The following is an 18699-nucleotide window of genomic DNA, read 5'->3' as shown; positions in this document are numbered from 1 at the left end:
GCTTTTTTTATCAAAATAAGTAGCATTGCTTCTTTTTAGCTGTTTTTGATGGCCTGGTTGTGGGGATTTTGCACTTTTTCGGACAGTTTCGTGGTTAGCTTGAAGTCCTCGCCTTGGCCAAAATACACCAAGTACGGAACTATTTTCCAAAAAGAATTGTTCTCCGATCAAAATTTTTCCTTCTTCAAATATGTTCTTTCTTAGACTATTCATAGCCAATACCAAAAAAAAAAAAAAAAAAAAAAAAAAAAAAAACAGGTGTCACCGTGCTTGTCTCCTCACAAACTGCCGTGAAAGGTGGACATGGTTTTGAGATCACAGTCAGGATAGAGAATTTGCACGCTGAGGACTGGGGGACTGGGACGAGACACAAAATGGTGCCCACCGTGTTCGAAGTATGCACTCGATATTAAGCTTGTTTTCGGTTGTTTTCATGTGTTTGATATCGCCAACACAGAAATTCATACTTAGAAAGCCTGCATAACTAACAGATATGAGGTAAGTCAAGATTTGATGAGATTTTGAAGCTATAAACCTTTAGTTGAAACTGTTTTGTTGCGCTGGCGTTTTGTTAATTCCAGTGAGCTAGGGTTTAAAATTTTTTGCTTTGGGGCAATAAAGGCTTGACAAAGAAACTTGAAAAAAAAGACTGTTGATTCCTATTCTTTGTATGTTTTCTTTTTTGGTTTCTATACACAGCAAAATGGGAATTCTTCACCCCATCACTCTAATAGGAGTTCTTAATTAAGAAATATTTAAAGAGGGAGCCCAGCTCGCCATTAGCGGTTTTCAGTGAGGACCTTAAAACTAACAATGTATACAATGAGTAATCATGTAATTAATAAGTCAAAACTCACGCTGGAAATATGAAATATGAAATATCGAAAAGTGATATCTACAGTAGAATGTAGTATGCTCTGAAAAATACAAACTGTACTTTAAAATTTGCTTTTTATACTTCCCTGAGAACCACACTTCAATGTCTCACTGGTCCTCATTCTGACTACCACATTTTCTGTGCAAAAATTATTTCAAAGCATTAATTGCGCAAATCACAATCTTAATTTGCATTATCTATAGAGTACTGACATATTTGCGCCAGCACCCGCTTGTTTGAGGAGACTCTGGGTTTGTTGTCAAACCTCTCCATCAGAACTTGCTTCACCCCTTCTTCCTTGCCTCTTTGGCATACCACTTGTAGGTGAGGGAGACCCAAACCTGAGCTTGTACACTTAATGGCCATTGAGGCTGAAATGTACTTCTCTCTAACTAATGGCTGCAGGGTATTGACCAGAAGTTTCTTTTCTTTCAGGAGCTTTTGATAGGATGCCACCCATGAAACTTTCAAGCTGTGCTTTTGTATCAGTTTGACATTTAGAAACTTGTTCACTATAGCTGGTAGAGTGTTTACACATCTGCAAGAGCATTGTGAGCTTCATAGGATTTACACAGAAGATCTTGTACAAGGTTTTCTTGGCTATGGGATTTCCTTTCAGGGAGCAATTCCCTGAGTGCTGGAAGAGAGTCTGTAAAGCCAGAAACTGTTTTAACTAAGTCCTCCATGACTCCATTTTTCTCTGCTGCTTGCACCAAGAACCTGGCATCAAAGGATTTGCAATTGTGTACAACTAAAATGCAAGGCATTCTTGATTTTCAATTTTCAATGAAGGTCTTAAGGGCCACATCAGTTGCAATGGCATCAGTGATTGGCTTCCCATCATAAAACAGTATTCCTCTTTGGAGGGTAAGTTTGTTCACAGCAGATGCTTCTGGTGATATTACATTACAGGGCTTGATATAAATAGAGAACTCATCTTTACCATCTGTTGCTGCAATTTGTAGGATTTCAGCATCATTACCTGTTTTACAATATTGTAATCCAATTATTACTTTATAAAGATAATACAAAGAAAAGTGTAATAAAAAAGCTTAGTGCATCCATGCAGGGTATATCTAAAGTAAAAATAGGAGCCATTTCTGAATACCTGTCCTGCTAATTTGCATCTCACCTATTTTGTTTAAAGGGCACCTAAACCCCAAATTTTTTTTTCGCGTAACAAAAAAGGGTTTTTTTTTTGGAGTATTTCTATGCAAAAATTTTTTTATTTGGTCAAATCTTCAATTTTCTGTGCCCAGTCAAAATACAGAAAATCGGCCGCCATCTTGGCTCAGAACGGAGTTTAAAGAGGAATGGTTCTATGGCGGGTAATGTGACGTCAACTCGAGAACATGAAAGTCTGCATTTCACACATTTTCACTTGTTTGGGAAGGTTGTCGTCGATATTGTCCGAAATATGCCGACTAGGTGTGCTGTAGGAGGAATGTATGAAGCGCGATACCTTCTTGCAAATTTCGCACATTGCTACATAGTCCTATGTCCAACACACTTAGTCGACATATTTTCGGACAATATCAACTACAACCTTCCCAAAAAAATGAAAATGTGCGAAATGTAAACGTTCGTGTTCTTAATTTGACGTCACATTACCTGCTACAACCATTCCTCTTTAAACTTGGTCGTTAGCCAAGATGGCGGCAGATTTTCCTCATTTTGACTGGGCAGAGAAAGTGGAAGATTTGAGCAAATCAAAAAGTTTTTGCAAAGAAATACTCCAAAAAATACCCTTAAGCAAAAAAAAGTTTTTCGGTTTAGGTGCACTTTAAGAACAAGGCATGATAAAACAAAGGAATCTATGTGATGCAAATTATTAAGATGAGTATTCAGCAATCTAGCAAAATAGAAAAACAATTCCATCATTAAACATAATTATTCTCTAATGTGCAATTCAGAAATACCCTGCTAAGACAAACATCATTATATTCACTTTGTTACATTTTTACTAAACTAGCTGCCGCCACCCTGCAAAGCTAATTTCCTCTTCCAGATGTTTCCAAATCAAATATGATTTGATGGTAGTCTTTGGTCAATGATACTTTCTCAATCTTTGAGGCTGCAGGTGGTACTGGAATTTCCTGAGCAGCATTGTGTCCATGAAAGCCCATTCCACAACTATACCGTTGCCCTTCTCTGTTCTCAAGCTGTTTTGTCTTTTTCAACTGCTTCTCTTTCTTCTCAATTCTTTTCTTCTTGTACTCTCTTGTTCTCTGTTTCTCTTTCAAACTTAGAGTTTTTCTTGTCCATTTTCTTTGCAAACTTTAAAGAAATGGAACCTGGAGATACTTGTGTCTTCATAAAAGCCTAAGAAAAATTCACCAGTCTTAGTGAAAACCATATTCTAAGTTATAATATTGTGAGGTATTACTGATTTGTTTTTTTTTTTTTTTGGTGACTTATGATATGCAAGGTACTGGTAGTACAACACTGGACATGGTGGATAATGTGTAATGTTCAAATTATGGATCTCACAAATTGGGAAGTGTACAAAATGCTCATAATATTATATCTGCTCACCTGAGAAACATTAGATTGGTCTAAGTTCTTTTGGCGAACAGCACATGCAACACCGGAAGTCATTGCTTTCGCTAGATCCATAGTGTCTGGTCTTTGGAGCTTTGCTTCCTATAGTGTTGTTGAGTGCTTCATTTACCTGGTTCAACCCAAGGGGTCAGCTAGCTTCTTGGCATTTGAAGCATAAATCTAAATTGAAGAAACAAATGATTTTTATTCACTAAAATTTGGTATCTCATAAAAGCTTGTAAAACTGAAAAAGAAATTGATAGTCCCCTAACACTTATAACTTTATCCCTTGTAGTTATTAATTAGAATACAATCATAAGCACGAACACTATTTTCTAAGAGTTGTGTTCCTCTACTACATGTAAAATGGTGGGAATAGGGAATTTGTGAGGAGCGAGCTGTGCCACCATACATGTACACTGTACTTACTTCTAGGATCTTTTCCAGGGACTGCCTCAAGCTTTTGTCCATCAGATCCTTGCCATGGGGAAGGCCTCTGTGTTTGTAGGATGCAGAATTTTTTAAGTAGCCACACCAGTTGCCACAGGAAGAATGGTCACCATAAGCATGGGGCACAATAGACTTCACACCATTTCGCACACCTTCTTCATCATCCTTACTCTGCTTTAGTGCGTAACCAAAGCATCGCTGGAAATACTGTATCACCATATCTGTCAGGCTTTCTTTTGGGTCTTGATGCTGTATAGTGAGCTACCAAAGGATCTTTCAGCATGGACTACGTCTGACCATTTTTCAACCTCATGCTCAACTTTTTTCCTCACTTTGCTTATGGTGGATGAGTCATCATCCCCAACATGTACAGATACAACTACATTTTTTTCTCCACAACTGTTAAGCAGAGTAAAACCACAAAAATAAATTTTTTTGCCATAAAAAGTGAGGGCATTCAAACTACACCAAGGCATTATCCTAAAGTATTTTCTTTTCTGCATTTTTAACATACTCATATTATAAAATGAAGGTGCATTTTTATGTTTGCTTTCTTGTCAAATTTTGAATCCTTATTACCAAGGCTGTAAGGTATTGTAACACTTTCCACTGTTTATGGCTCAAGTGTCATTACTATAACACTGATATCATAAGAACAGATTCCACAAGTCTCTCTTTGCAGCAATAAACTGTGATTTTAACATGTTAACAACTATATTATAATTGTTATTTTATATTTTATTTTTACTCTTACATACCTGGTTAGTAATTACCTTTTGACTAGATCAACACAAACATCAGCTTCCATAGCTTTTGACGAGCCTTCCCAGTTGAGCCTGCAGTTGTGTATGTGAGACTTTTTTGACTGTCTGCTGGCAGTTTCACATGTTGCACACCTTTGCAAAAGACATTGTGAGTAAAGGTCCTGGGTAACACTTTCAATAGGAGGCAAATATGGGTGAGGTCATATGTCGAATGATTCTGTACTTTTTTGGTCAAATTGAAAAAAAACCATAGCTCTTGTTGTTTACAACAAGGTGCTAGTAGACAAAATACATGTATATACATTACCTTTTTGACCTTGAACCATAGCAAATCACCTTGCCAGTTTTTAGGCCAACCATGGAGCCAACACCTAGCGGTGAAAGTGAGGATATAATATTTTATTCATTTGTTTAATTAATTTTGACTATTGGCTGACACCAGAACTGTCAGTAAGCTAAAGAACAATCCAGAGAAAAAAAATAGCAGCTTTGTATGAAAATGCATATCCAAATGCGCCCTTTTCAATTCTTTCAGATGTAGAATTTGGAGTGTACCTGTCAGGCTGTTGTGGGCTTTTCCCCTTTTTTGCCATCCTATGTCATATGATGCTCCTATCTCCACATTTCCCTTTTCATTATCATCTTTCCACAGGTTTCTTTCGCATTCTAAACTTTCCAGACAATTCCTTTGCCAACTTTTTAATTTGGGGCCCTACTTCCGTCTCGCGAACCTTCAGCGTGGACTCTCCAAGTGATGGTATATTAATGGCTGACAACAACCCGTTTACGTGGGTAGGACCTATTCCTACGTGTAGCATTCCTATAGATATGTCCATTCAACATTTCAAAAAATTGGCTAGATCTTAAATAGATGCTGGAAAACAATATTTTTATCAACGTTAAATGTAAACAAACCTGCAGCGAGCTTCCTGTTTTCACTAAAGATTGGTCTCCCTCGCGTTGTTCCGGTGCTACGGTGGGTCTTGTTTGTTCGACCGATATTTGTCTCTCTACATTCAGAGTTTGAACAGCATATGTAAAGTAAGGATCCTAGCCCAGACAGTGTTTCTCATATGCAGTCGGAGAGCCGTAGAGCTGTTCCACAGGCTTCACAGCGTCCATCGAAAACCTCAGTGAGGACATTTAATTCTACAACTCGACGGCTGCAAAGTGGAAATCCACTGGGGACATCCGGATCATGCATATTCTTTTCATTTTCTTGTTTCTTAAGAGCAGACCAGGAAGCTTTCAGCCAATTTTTGGCATTCTTATTGCGAATAAAAGCTTTCGCTTTTCAAAAGCGGCCCTTGTCCTTCTCACGCTCGCGGGAAGAATGGCCGCCATCTTCGATGTTGCAATGTTATGCGCAGAAAAGGTTGCGCAGTGCAAAACAAGGGAATCACCATAAGTAAATTTGTCCTCCTGCTGAGCAGTTGTTTAGAGGTATTGTGGTTGATGCTATAACCTTTGACAGGGTAAATTTGCCTCTGTTCAACTCACACGCTCTAACAACAATGCCACTTTCTTTCAATCCCATATTATGGTTGTCGAAGACCCCTAGGTTTAAACACCTCAGACTCAGCTTTAACAAAAATTGCAGCCTTACAAACTCTTTCTGATGCAAGAAATCAAAGAAGGAGCCTAGAACCGAAGTTAACGAGATTGCACTGTTAATAAAGAGATTTTGAGGTCATAAGAAATACCTAAGAAATGGAAATAAATTGAATATAACATCTACTTAACGGGTAATCATGATTCCTAGACTGAGTCTGTTTTATAATGATAGTAAACATAATAAACAGTTTTGAACGTGGAGAAACACTTAGCTAAAAGCTAGTTTACAGGTTTTCCACCAAACAACTGTTTTATTGAGTCCTTTAGAAAAGAGCTCGGGAACTACAGCTAAAGTTCTTGGAGGTAGCATTTCATAAAAAGGGCAAGTGTTTTATCAGGGTTTCTTGATCACGAGGAAAGTGGAAAATCACGCAAATATTTAGTTTATCTTTCTTTTGCTTCATTAACACATGTACATTTTGCTAGCCAATGTAATGAGAGGTGTTTTCATTTTAATCGGAGGCAGTAGCACTTTCCATTGCCCTCTTGAATTGCAATTTTGAGAAGCGGAAGAACTAGCAATGTGTAAGTCTACCCGGTTTTGAACTAAAAAAGTTACCACAAGGAAGTGTTTGAGTTTGAACCTTCGAAGCCTAAAAGTACACAGTACAAAGATAAGTGGGCTGTTCATGTTTTTGAAATTGAAATGCTGCACGTGACAAAATAGTTCCTTTTTACTAGAGCTGGATAGTGTGTTCAAAGATTATGATTTTCACCGAGTGCAAAGTCTTGAAGAAAGGTTGGAAGGCCTGGACACCTTTACCCAAAACTTCTTGCTTACAAAGTTCGTCTGAACTAACGAACAAGCACTTGTTCAAGTACTGCATTCTTTGGCAAATTGATTTCCAACCACGCTTGCTCATCTGCTTTGTTTACTGGGGGTATCAAGGTTCGAAATGGTGGATGACTGAAAAATTTAGATTCTGTCCTCGTGTACCGGTTCACAAGAGCCGATACAAAAGACCGGACAATACACAACAGCTAACCAATGACTCCTAAACAAAGAAAGAACAATGGCAATTCCCTTGTGAACTGGTACACCAGGACAGAACCAAAATTTAACATTAGACCAACGCTTTCAGATATCTGGAAACGGACGGCAAATTCATTGTTCGCTCTCAGTAAAGCTGAAGAAAAGCACGATGTTCATCGCATGTTATTCAGCACCAGGAAAATACCAATGAATAGCTTTTTTCCTTAATGTTTTTCTCAAGTTTTCCCGTGCGCGTGAACACTACATTCCCAAGCGTCTTCCCACAGAATAACTAATGGTGAATGCCATGAAAACATGATGTTTGGGATTGTTTTCCTGCTCCACGAAAACGCTAGTATATAGCTTGTTTTCCTAAATGTTTTACTATAGTTTTCCCGAGCGCAAGAAAGCTGGATTTCAGTTTCCAAGCGTTTTACCGCAGAATTACCATCGGTGAATGCCATGAAAACATGATGTTTGTTGACTATGAGAACGATCTTCGCAGTAACAAACACAACCTAAGAGTGAGTGTCAGCAAGAATCAAACAAAATCGGAAACTAGCGGCAAAAATGTGAAAAGCGAAATTTGCTCAAACTCCGGCTACTAAATATATCTTATTAACCAAGCGCGAGGGCCGTACGGGGAGAATATCGGCCCGAGGTCTTGACAGTACGGACCTCGCTGTGCTCGGTCCGTAAAAAAAAGACCGAGGGCTGATATTCTTCCAGTACGGTCCCGAGCAAGCTTGGTTAATAAGAGATTTATTACACGACTGAAGTTCGAAGGGACACAAGAGCGGTATCATTCGGGACCATTCGGGACAGCGCCCGGTCCAATACTGACAGAATATTGACCGACAATAGAGCATTTCGATTGGTTGATTTTAGTTATTGGCCCTCTGACTGCCCGAGTTATGTAATGATAGTCCATACTGAACTATTCATCGCTTTGCGGTTCATTTCTCGAATAGATTTTTGTTTTGGCGAAAAATGGCGATACTAGATTTCAGGGCCAGATGTGAGCAAATTAGGCTTGGGAATTAGCAATTTTCAAGAAAACGTGATGCCTTAAATAAAGAGCCAGAAGATATTCACATGCAATCAGCTTATTTCAAAACTTTACCAGGCTTTGCACTGTAATTTCTATGACATTTGAAAAGAAATCTGACATTGTGCGAGATCTGAAAGATCCCCCCATGTTCAGGCTTTATGGAAATTACTTCCTTGCTTGAAAAAACAATTTTACCCTACTACCTTTATCACAAATTAAATTAAACTTAGGGGTCAAACCCCTTTACAATTGGGCTTTTAACTGATATGACTTTTGTTCTGGGGAAATAAGGCTGTAGTTAGTGAAAGCGCTTAAACTTGCACATATTCGCGAAATCAAACAAGAGATTTTGCGAACGACCGTGACAGACAGATCTATTATTTCCACCCATGCTCAAAGAAAAAGCTCATTAAAAATAGAGTGGTCATTCCTGTGGTAGTTGAGTCGTGCTATTTGCATATATTAATCTTTTTCTTGTCGTTTTTATCGTTATTCTTGTTTTATTTTTATCTTTAACATGTATATGTTAACGTGCTCGTGTGGTTTGCCGGGTGGGAAGTCCATATAGTGAAAAACTGTAAGCTGGTCAACCTCGGGTTTGAAAATGCTTCCCGAGGTCGCAAGACTCGGGCAGCATTTTCAAACCCGAGGTTGACTGGTTTATTTTTTCCTACGGTAAATTGGCTTTCAAGTGGGTTTGTTTACGCCACTGTGTTTTTTAATTGGCTTACAAGCCTTCTACAAACCATTCATAAAAACTTTTCGCAACAACTAACTTAGATACTAGACACCAAAGTATATGTTACAGAACAGATACTTCTCAATTTACAACAAACTAAGAGCGAATGTCTCCAAGGATCAAACGAGGTCGTAAATAGGGGAAAAGAATGCGAAAACCCGAAATTGTTCAAACTCCGGCTATCAGTCGTCCCTATAATAGTATTTATCTCTAAATAAGGTTCATTTGTCAAATAATTCGGTGTTTCGCCAAAAAATGACGAGAATCACTTTGGTGGCCAGATACGATGAAATCAAGCTGCCAGGTAGTAAAAACGTGTACCGACTACAGTTATGAGCGCTTGCCACAGCTACAGGTACAGCCTTGTACCAGGTTTGAGAGCAAGGCCACAAATGGCTTTTTACTTCGAACTGTAATTTCCGATATCTCAAGATCAAAGGATTCACAGATACCCCATAACATAGGTACAGAAAAGGGGCCAAGCTAAGAGTTCAACACTAACTCACAGATGTTGTAGGAGTCATATAAGATTAAATGTGAATGCTTAGAAGCAAGGCGAGAAAAGTAACCGCTAATTTGCTCGTTTGTGAGAAAATTTCCATAGCTAAATGGTCTCTCCCCGTTGCTATCTTTTGCATTCCTCATGGCTTTAGAGACTTCATCAGTCGGGTCCGCCTGTCTTCCCTGTTCTCTCACCATTTTGAAACTTGGAATTGAGGTACTGCTTATGACTGTCAGTAACCTTTGTACTACGGGACTGTGTCGATTTCAGTGCCCATCCCATCGGAAGAGTAGTGGGCACAGTTGGTAGTGATGGTTTACTACCTTCTAGGACCGTTGGGCATTTACTCGCGCCACAATCCAGATTAGTCGCGTATTCTATCGTGGCCCTGTCAAAGAGCGTTTCATACTCTAGAACACGCTTGTGCTTTCCATAGCCCAAGTGTTGAACCAGCGATGAATGCCGTATAAACGTCTTGACACATCCCTCTTCTACGCATGTAAATAATTGACAATTGTTAGCAACATCAACATCAACGCCTGACTCATCTGAAGACTCATCTACACAATCGGAGTTGCCTTCTACAACAGTTGCGGGGATTCGGCCACCTATTCGTCTGGGCACTACTGGAACAAAGCTTGTGATAGTCTCGCTGGTCGAGGGCCTGATCTCCATCGTCGGAGATTCCGACTGTTCAGGGACATCGCAGTTTGTCCAAGGAATACTTTTTCCAGGGCCAATATCGTAGGCTCTCCACGTTCTTATCCCTTCCTGGCCGTAGCAAAGGTTTCTAACAAAACTCACTTTCTCCCACTTGAAACTCTTGATGGATGGAGCATTGGGAGGACTGCACACCCCTGGAAGACTCCATAGCTTCTTTCATCAATGCAGCAATCTCAATGTGGTGTCCAGAATTCAGATATTTCACCATCTGTGACTTTATAATGGCTGCCTTGCGATCGCAAGCGCCCTTTCCTCGACTCGCTGTGGCTCAGAAAAGTCAATCCGAGAGATCATGACGTTTGGCAATCTGAGGAGCTGTAAACAGAGTCTGCGCACAATGATAACATCCAGCGTTGTAGCCTCGAATATAGATGGTCTGTAGTTCTGGCATAATAGTCTTGAGTTGAATAAAGATGTCATCAAGTATGGCTGACACCGAGCTACTGTCTTGGGCGATAGCACTCTCAGACACATGAACGAATGTCATCATCTCCACTTCTCCGCTCTTGCATTTAATCGTCACTGCTATATGCCACGATATACCTCTTTTACCAAACCAATCCGACTGGCTTTCCCGGAACTTACGTGGAAGATATTTCATCACCCAGTCAAGTACTAGAAAAATGGGTGGGGCGCTGAGGCCGCTCATGATGTCAAGTCTGCATTCATCCTGATTTATAGACCGCGATAAATGGGCTTTCCAGCATTCAATGCTCTGTTTGGCCTGGGAAATAACAAAAGTCAGTTATTCATTTTCGTTGTCCGAGCATTCAGCCGTTTCTAAGCCTTCCTCAATCTCCTTCATTACAGACGAGACAAGCAACCAGCGGTCACAGCTGTCACAATGGGCATCGCCACAAGTCACAGAATAACTTGGGTCGTCAGGATCACTCAGAGCGTTTGCTCTACAGTGGTCAGGGACAGCGGAGCTGAGAATTAATTCACCACTTTCGAAATTCCTCGATGCGCTTAACTATTTGCTCCATGTTGGGATAAGATTTGTGGCACACAGCACTTGGAAAGGTTTTACCGCCAGCCAGGTCCGAGTTCACGGCGGTGGTGTGAGCAGATTGTGTCTAAACTCTGCGTCTCGTCCTCGCGGAAAACACCCACTCTAGCAAGTATAAGATCACTTTCCGTTTTCACTCCAGAAAATGACCAGTGAGAACAATCATTCGAAATATCCTTTGAGCAATTGCGTAAAGTAACAATTTCAAGAGTCTTGCTTTTATCTAACCTATCAGACGAGCAGTCTGTTCCAGTTATTTTATGAAAGGAGCATGAGAACGCCATTGCTGAGTTGCATAGCGTGAGACAGGCCGTGGGAAAAACTCCCTATAATTGAATTGGGATCACAACTTGTTTATTAATAGCAACCATAACAACAATGATATATAGTTCATTTCAAGGCTTTTAGATCAACAATTGCATAGCCCCTAGTGATCAGTGATGAGATCTTGATTCTTTAAAATATAAATTACCTCCAGCTGGCGGCTGTTCTAAAATAGAAATAGTATCAATTGATTAACCCTTGTACCTGTAAAACAGCATCATTCACCTGAAAAAGTACTGTAAATGTGCTGCATAATTATGGACTGTTTACATAAAAATATCATCCAAGTTAGTAATATAACAAGCATTCCATTAGCTGCTGTATTTTCTCAAAAAATTAATGAATAACAAAACTCTGCCACAACAAGAAGATATATTTTAATCGACTTTGGGGCTTTGCGCTGGAATGATAGAGCTGTCTGTCACCGTCGGTCACGCAATCTCTTGTTTGATTTCCCGAAAAATTGCAATTTTGAGCACACTTTCACATAGCACAACCTAATTTCCCCGGAAAAAAAAAACTATATCGATATCAGCTAAAATCCCACTTCTTCTGCATTCTAAGCAAAACCTTTTCATTTGATTTGTGATAAAGGTAGTAGGGTAAATTATTCTTTGAAGTTTACTAGTTATTTCCATGGAAAAACAGAGGGCTTCCTTTCAGGTCTCACTCAATACCTTATTGTTTTTCAAATGTCATAGGAATTATAATATGAAACCTGCAAACATTGCAGAATAAGCTGATTGCAAGTGGTTCTCCTCTGGGTTTATAGTTACGGCAAGCCGTCAGCTTCAAAATAGCTAATTTTTTAGTCTAATTTTTCAATACTTTGCCCTGAAATCGGGTATCATCATTTTCTGCCGAAAGAAAACACCATTTGACAAATCAACCCCATAGCGATAAATAGTTCAATATGGACTACTAATAGCCAAAGTTTGGGCGATTTTGAAATTTTTGAAAATTTGAAATTTACGGCTGAATTCTTGATCAGTTTATGGACGCACACTCTCAAGCGGTAATAAAAATGAGGCCTGAAATAAATTCAGGCCTGTACGGGATTCGAACCCATGATCTCTGCGACACCGGTGCCGTGCGCTACAACTGAGTTAACAAGCCAACTGGGAGCTGGTCATTATGTTGGTTCGTAATAAACCCGTCAATTGATGAATCAACGTTTGTGAATATATGAAAGTCATATATTTGTACTGCGGTTAAAAAACGAGTATTAGAACGATCTTCGCGGTAACGAACACCACCGTTGTGTTCGTTACCGCGGCTGAAGTGGTAGTGAAAGTAAGGGCTGTGAAAACTTCAGGCCTCTACGAGATACTAACCCATGACCTCTGCGATACTAGTGCAGTGCTCTACCAAATGGGCTAAGAAGCCAACTGAGAGCTGGTCATTTGGTTGGTTCGTAATATACCCGTGAAATGATGAATCAACGCTTAAGTAGGGTTCAATACTGCAAAGATCGCTCTCATACTCGCTCTTTCACCACAGTTCAAATATATGACTTTCATATATTCATAGACGTTGATGATAGTTGTTGATTGTTTTCCGGCTCCACGAGAACGCTGGTGAACATTTCTCTATAGTTTTCTTAAGCACGCGGAAGCTGCACTTGCCAAGCGTTTTCTCACAGAATAACTAATGGTGAATGCCATGGAAACATGATGTTTGTCGATTGTTTTCCTGCTCCACGAAAACGCGAGTGTATTGCTTCTTTTCCTGGACGTTTTTCTGTTGTTTTCCTCAGCGTGCAAACGCTGCACTTGCCAAGTGTTTTCTAACAGAATTCCTAACAACTATGATTAGGCCATGAAGACGTGTTCTTCGTCTATTCTTTTCTTGCCCCATTGAAAGGCTCGTGAACAGCTTGCATTGTTTTCCTGTACGATTTTCTGAAGTTTTCGTGAGCGCACGAGTGCTGCCATCTTCTAACCGTTTTCACACAGAATTACTGATGGTGAATGGCAAGAACACACGATGTTCGTCGATTGTTTTCTTGCCTCATAGAAACGCTAATGAATAGTTCGTTTTCCGGAACGTCTTTCTGCTGTTTTCCAACGCGTCTGAGCAATGCATTTTTAGAGTGTTTTTTCTGGAAAATGATGACGGTCAACGCCCTGAAAATAAGACGTTCGGGAATCGTGATCATTATTTCCTGCTCTTAATCCTGCTTCATGAAAACGCCAGTAGATATCTTGTCTAATCTCGGAGATTGATCCCGATTAGGTCATTTCAGGCAAATCAGTCATTTGAGCCGTCTGGATCATTTGAGGAAATTGAGCTTATCGGGTCACTTGCACTAATTGGGTCGAACAGCGATTAACCGAACGCAAAACGGCTGTGAATCGCAGAATACATGGTATTTTCCAAACGTTAACCGATCAGCAATACATGTAAATGGTAAAACGCCGAAAAATGCGTTTCAACTAGTTTTCTCGAATTCACCATCGTGGAAAAATGTTGGAAAATGCATGCGTTCGACCAGTAAACTCTTTTTAACATTTCGTTCACCGGGTGAGAAATGGTTGCGAACTGAAGAAAACATGACATTTTCTGTACGTTACACGAACGGCAAACCCAGGAAAACATTACGTTATCCCCTATTTATACACATTAACCTTCCCGGAAAATGCGTATTTTCAGCCGTTAATTCAGGTGAATACGTTGTTGTTCACTCGAGAAATGCCAATGAACAAAACGAAAACAAACTGTTTGCCATGCGTTAACCGAGCGGTTAATGCCAGAAAATGAATTTTTTTCGGCGAAGAAAAACTAACGAATTACTAAACGGATACTGGGATTTACCGATGCGAAAACACACAGAGAACGTCCGGTTTTCCGTTAGCAAAACACAGGTAAACGTTTGTAAAATGCAGCGTTCTTCGTGATTTCAACCTTCATTTTCCATAAAGTAAACGCTAGTTTGTTTTTCCATATGTGTTATTTTTATGTAATGCTTGTTGTATGGGTTATCAAGACCCTGCTTTTTTGTTGTTGTTGTTTTTTTTTTGGTTTTGTTTTTTTTTTTTTTTTGTTTTTTCTTATTTTAGATCAAACTGTGCCATTAATACGGTCTTTCCTCTAGAGGTATTGGCTCTTTGGTCCTCTATTGGACGGACCAATGGCTAATTCTTTGTTAACTGGTTCCAATTTTTAATTATCCCAGACCCCCTTTTGCTTGCTATTAACAACAAAGTCTATTTTAGTACAAATTTAGAAAAAGGCGTACAGCCAGTCACCGTGACCGTGAATACTTTACTTACAGTTCAGTCAACTTCCTGTTGTTACTGAAGAGTCCAGCTGGTAGCTCTGCTATCTCATTGTCCTGTAAGTTCCTACAAAAAGAAGTTTACCCTGAATTTACGGGACCAGTCACAGCGGGACCGTGAATACTTTACTTACAGTTCAGTCAACTTCCTGTTGTTACTGAAGAGTCCAGCTGGTAGCTCTGCTATCTCATTGTACTGTAAGTTCCTACAAAAAGAAGTTTACCCTGAATTTACGGTCTGTTTTAAGTTAATATTTCAGGTTCAGAGTCAGTTTGTGGTTAAATCAGTGAGTGTCGAAGGTTAACATAGAACAGAAACCCAACGGTGTTTATAGGGTAGCAATTTTTTAGCTACATAATCTTTCCCAAAACTATAGTGACTCTTGCTACTCGTTTCTATTCAATTTTGCAAATCGTACCGGTTTTTTACTAGTCTTGCTGATGTATGATACCAGAACAAGATGTTGCGAAGCAATTTTCTTTAGGGCTAGGTTTTTACCCACTTTACAATTCTATTTCATGAAGCTTTGAGGTTTCGTCAATGTTCTTTGTGTCAAAAAGATACTAAAGGGCTGTGCTAGGTCATAAAGTGGTAAAGGGGAGAGCAGGTGTCTGGGTTTTGTCTATCTGTGTACTGGGAAAGGGGAATTTCAGCAGTAAGCACTAAATCAAACACTCTTACTAGAAAAGCGCTGGAGAACTTGAGCTGAAGCTATTGGAACTGTCCTCCATTTGGAAAGGAAGTGGCTTCTTTCTTTCATTCGTTGTCAAAGTGTAAGATTTTTATCAACAACTCGGGGCTATCCACTTTGTTGGTTATTCATCATCTCACATTCGACTTGCTCTCATAAAATAATTGTTAACTAGCATTTGGATAATTTTGGTGCTGTCATTAAACACCCCAAAAGGTAACCCCCTTATCTCTATAAAAAATCCTCTGACGAAGCAAGAGGCTTGTGTCGAAACTCCGCAGAAATATGTATTAAACAAACATGTGTTGAAGTAACCACAACATTCTGATTAAATAAAAATTGAGAAACTTCTTAGAATTCCAAACTGGGGGATAACAAATTGCCTTGAACGAAAACTCAAAAACAGTAAACAAACCCATAAAAACAAAACAACCAAACATGCGCGAGAAAAACTGTCCACGTCAATTTTCCAGTGTCAAGGTTAAAGTTCTTTGACCTGATTGACTAATTTGTAAAATCAGGCGCGCTGCGCGTGAATACAAAAACAATACGAAAGGGAGGAGGAAAATTGCAAATTGAAATTTAAAAAAGAAAGACATATTCTACAATCTGATTGTTACCCAATCCCTACAGGAATATTTTCCTGGATCTCCGCACTTTTGGAAAGGGAAACAAACTCGCTGAGGACCTAACAAAGAACAATAAACACTTTACGCAAAAACTTTCCAGGAAAAATGTTATCCTTTCAAGTGAAAATAAATATAAAGTAAGAATCCTCACTTACAGCTTCGGCAGCTCAACCAGTGAAGTAAACACGTCACCAGGTAACTTCACAATCTTGTTTTTACGTAACCTCCTACACAGTCATTCATGTTTTCCACAAATGGTACATTATCAGATGAATAATATATAATTACATCCAAGACATAAAATAGACCATAAAAAGGTCAATATCATTGAGTTGGTCTTAACTGACACTCTCTAAGCCAGCCTAAGCTCAATAAATTCCTTAGTCTCAACACTGAGGACAATCACAAGTATGGTCTGGTGCACTTAATCTCGAGTACTTGACACTGAAAAAAATGCCAACCAACTCCAAGTGTTTTATGCCACAAAAACGAGAAGCCCATTTCACCTACCACTATACGATGGTTCGCTCTATTTGAGTATCAAGCAGTACATTTCGCCACTGGAAAGCGCAGCAACTCATTTCTTACCACAAAGTGCATGGTGATATGTAGTCTTTTAACTGCATGCATTTTAATTTAGTGGATCAAACTTTTTATTCCCTGCTTTGGAGAATGATAATTCCCCAGCCTGATTATTTTTTTAAAGATCTATGCTTAAATAGTAAAGTTGGTTTCTTTAGAGAGTGCAATGGTTTGTTAGTTACTATGTAAACATGCCTGGCCTCGTTTTGTTTGCCATAAAAAAGGGGCCATTTTAGCCAGCAGAAATTTGTGCTTGAAATTTGGAAATAGCGAAAAGGCAGGCAATTGGCGGGCAGATTAAAAAAAGAATTATGAAGCTAATCTTTAAATCCTTGAGTTTAACTTACAGATTTATCAACTTGAAGTTGGTATGGAAGGCTCCGGGTGGTAGCTCTGCTATCTGATTCTCATGTAAGGACCTGCGTCAAGGATGTGCCAAGAATTTAAAGTTTGACCTTAGCTTTAAACCAATCTGAACTCCATTGGAGGCCCTATTTTAATTTCAAGTCTTGGGAATGATAAATTTCCCAGCCTTTCAAGCCTGATTATTGTTGTAGAGACCTGTGCTTAAATAGTAAAGTCGAGAGAGTGCTACGAATGTAACATTTGATCTAGATTTTTAAAACTAATCAGAGCCAGCTTGCAATGAAATTACAAGGTGCTCTTGTCATGGAACAGCGACCCAATCAATAAGTAGATTATTATTACTGATATTTATGCGGCTATTCACATCAGCATAACTGTTTTGATTCTTGTGTTCAGTCGGTCGTTTGTGGAAAGTCTTGCCAGTCTAGTTGACAATGAAGCAAGACGATTGGACAAGTGATGTTGTAAATCAGTAATGTCTAAAGCTTGATTTGTACTAGCTCTAATATTTTAATTCACAGATTATAGTGACATTGTCATCGGTTTCTATGTCACGCAGATATTGCTAAAGGGATATGGAGTGTCGTAAGAAAATAAATAGGCACTGGGTTCAGGGGGCTGAGATTTTCGCACCGGAAAAGAGCGAAACCAAGAAGTGGGGAGAAAAGTTACCCCTGGTTTCGGACTGAGAAAAGAGTACTGCAGTACGTCTACACATTATTTAAAAGGGTTTATAAAGTCCCTCAAAGTTCGGAGAAACAGTTATTGAATCATCTTGTCGAATGGCCCATTATTTTCAATTCAGGATATGCATTCATTGTATGCAAAAAGTCCAAATCGACTATTATCTCTCATGATTGCATATGTCAGTGGAAAAACCCCATAAAAAGGTGTTCCGCTGACCTGTTTGAAATCATATTTCTGCTAAAATATCCGATATATCCTAAACAATCCATCAGATCTTTTACCTTATGAATGTCTTACTTACAGTTCAGTCAACTCGGAGTTGTTATTGAAGACTCCAGCTGGTAGCTTCTTGATTTGATTTCCATTTAAGTACCTAAGAAATGGACAAAACTGAACCTAAGAAGGCTCCTTAATGGATAATTATGATTCCTACAGTGAGTCTATGTTATTTACCCTTTTGACCATTTTTTGTTTAAATTGGGCTAGATAAACTAATGGGCTCTCTGCTCAGGGAAGAGAGAAAATGTTCCTTATCCTCGGAGAGGATTGACGGTTTTGTTACAAGGCGCTTTGCCCGGTCAGACAATACTGGGCTCTACTGATCAAGGGTGATGTGCATCATACGGTAAGCACTAGTCCGTGTGATTTGGTTTTCTGTAGACACTGCATGGTGTTCAGGCGTCTGTCTGGTTCCTTCGTAACTGACGTGTCAAGAAAGGCGATCTTAGTGTGAGTCTATGTTATTTGTCCTTTTCAAATATTTTTTGTTTAAATTGAGTTATAGATAAACTAAACTAGGAATGGGTTTAAAATACCATTTAACTGAAAAGTGTCATGAAGTCCCTTTATGTTATTGCTTAGCTTTTCCCTCTGGAGAAAAGGGGAGAGTTGCGTTTTTC

The 18699-nt window shown here is 39.2% G+C and overlaps 1 pseudogene across 1 annotated transcript; it reads right to left on the bottom strand.

Annotated features, from left to right (window-relative positions):
- Window positions 1–1057: 1057 nt before the first annotated feature.
- LOC148742891 (uncharacterized) lies at window positions 1058–5278 on the bottom strand (annotated as a pseudogene). Its single transcript, XR_016001469.1, has 7 exons — window positions 5188–5278; window positions 4940–5003; window positions 4642–4764; window positions 3848–4267; window positions 3413–3598; window positions 2865–3199; window positions 1058–1859 (listed from the first exon to the last, which is right to left on the bottom strand). The product of XR_016001469.1 is annotated as an uncharacterized LOC148742891 (transcript).
- Window positions 5279–18699: the final 13421 nt, after the last annotated feature.

Source organism: Stylophora pistillata, chromosome 1, assembly GCF_964205215.1.
Source record: "Stylophora pistillata chromosome 1, jaStyPist1.2, whole genome shotgun sequence".
NCBI lineage: Eukaryota > Metazoa > Cnidaria > Anthozoa > Scleractinia > Pocilloporidae > Stylophora > Stylophora pistillata.
This window is presented reverse-complemented; position numbering and strand designations above follow the sequence as displayed.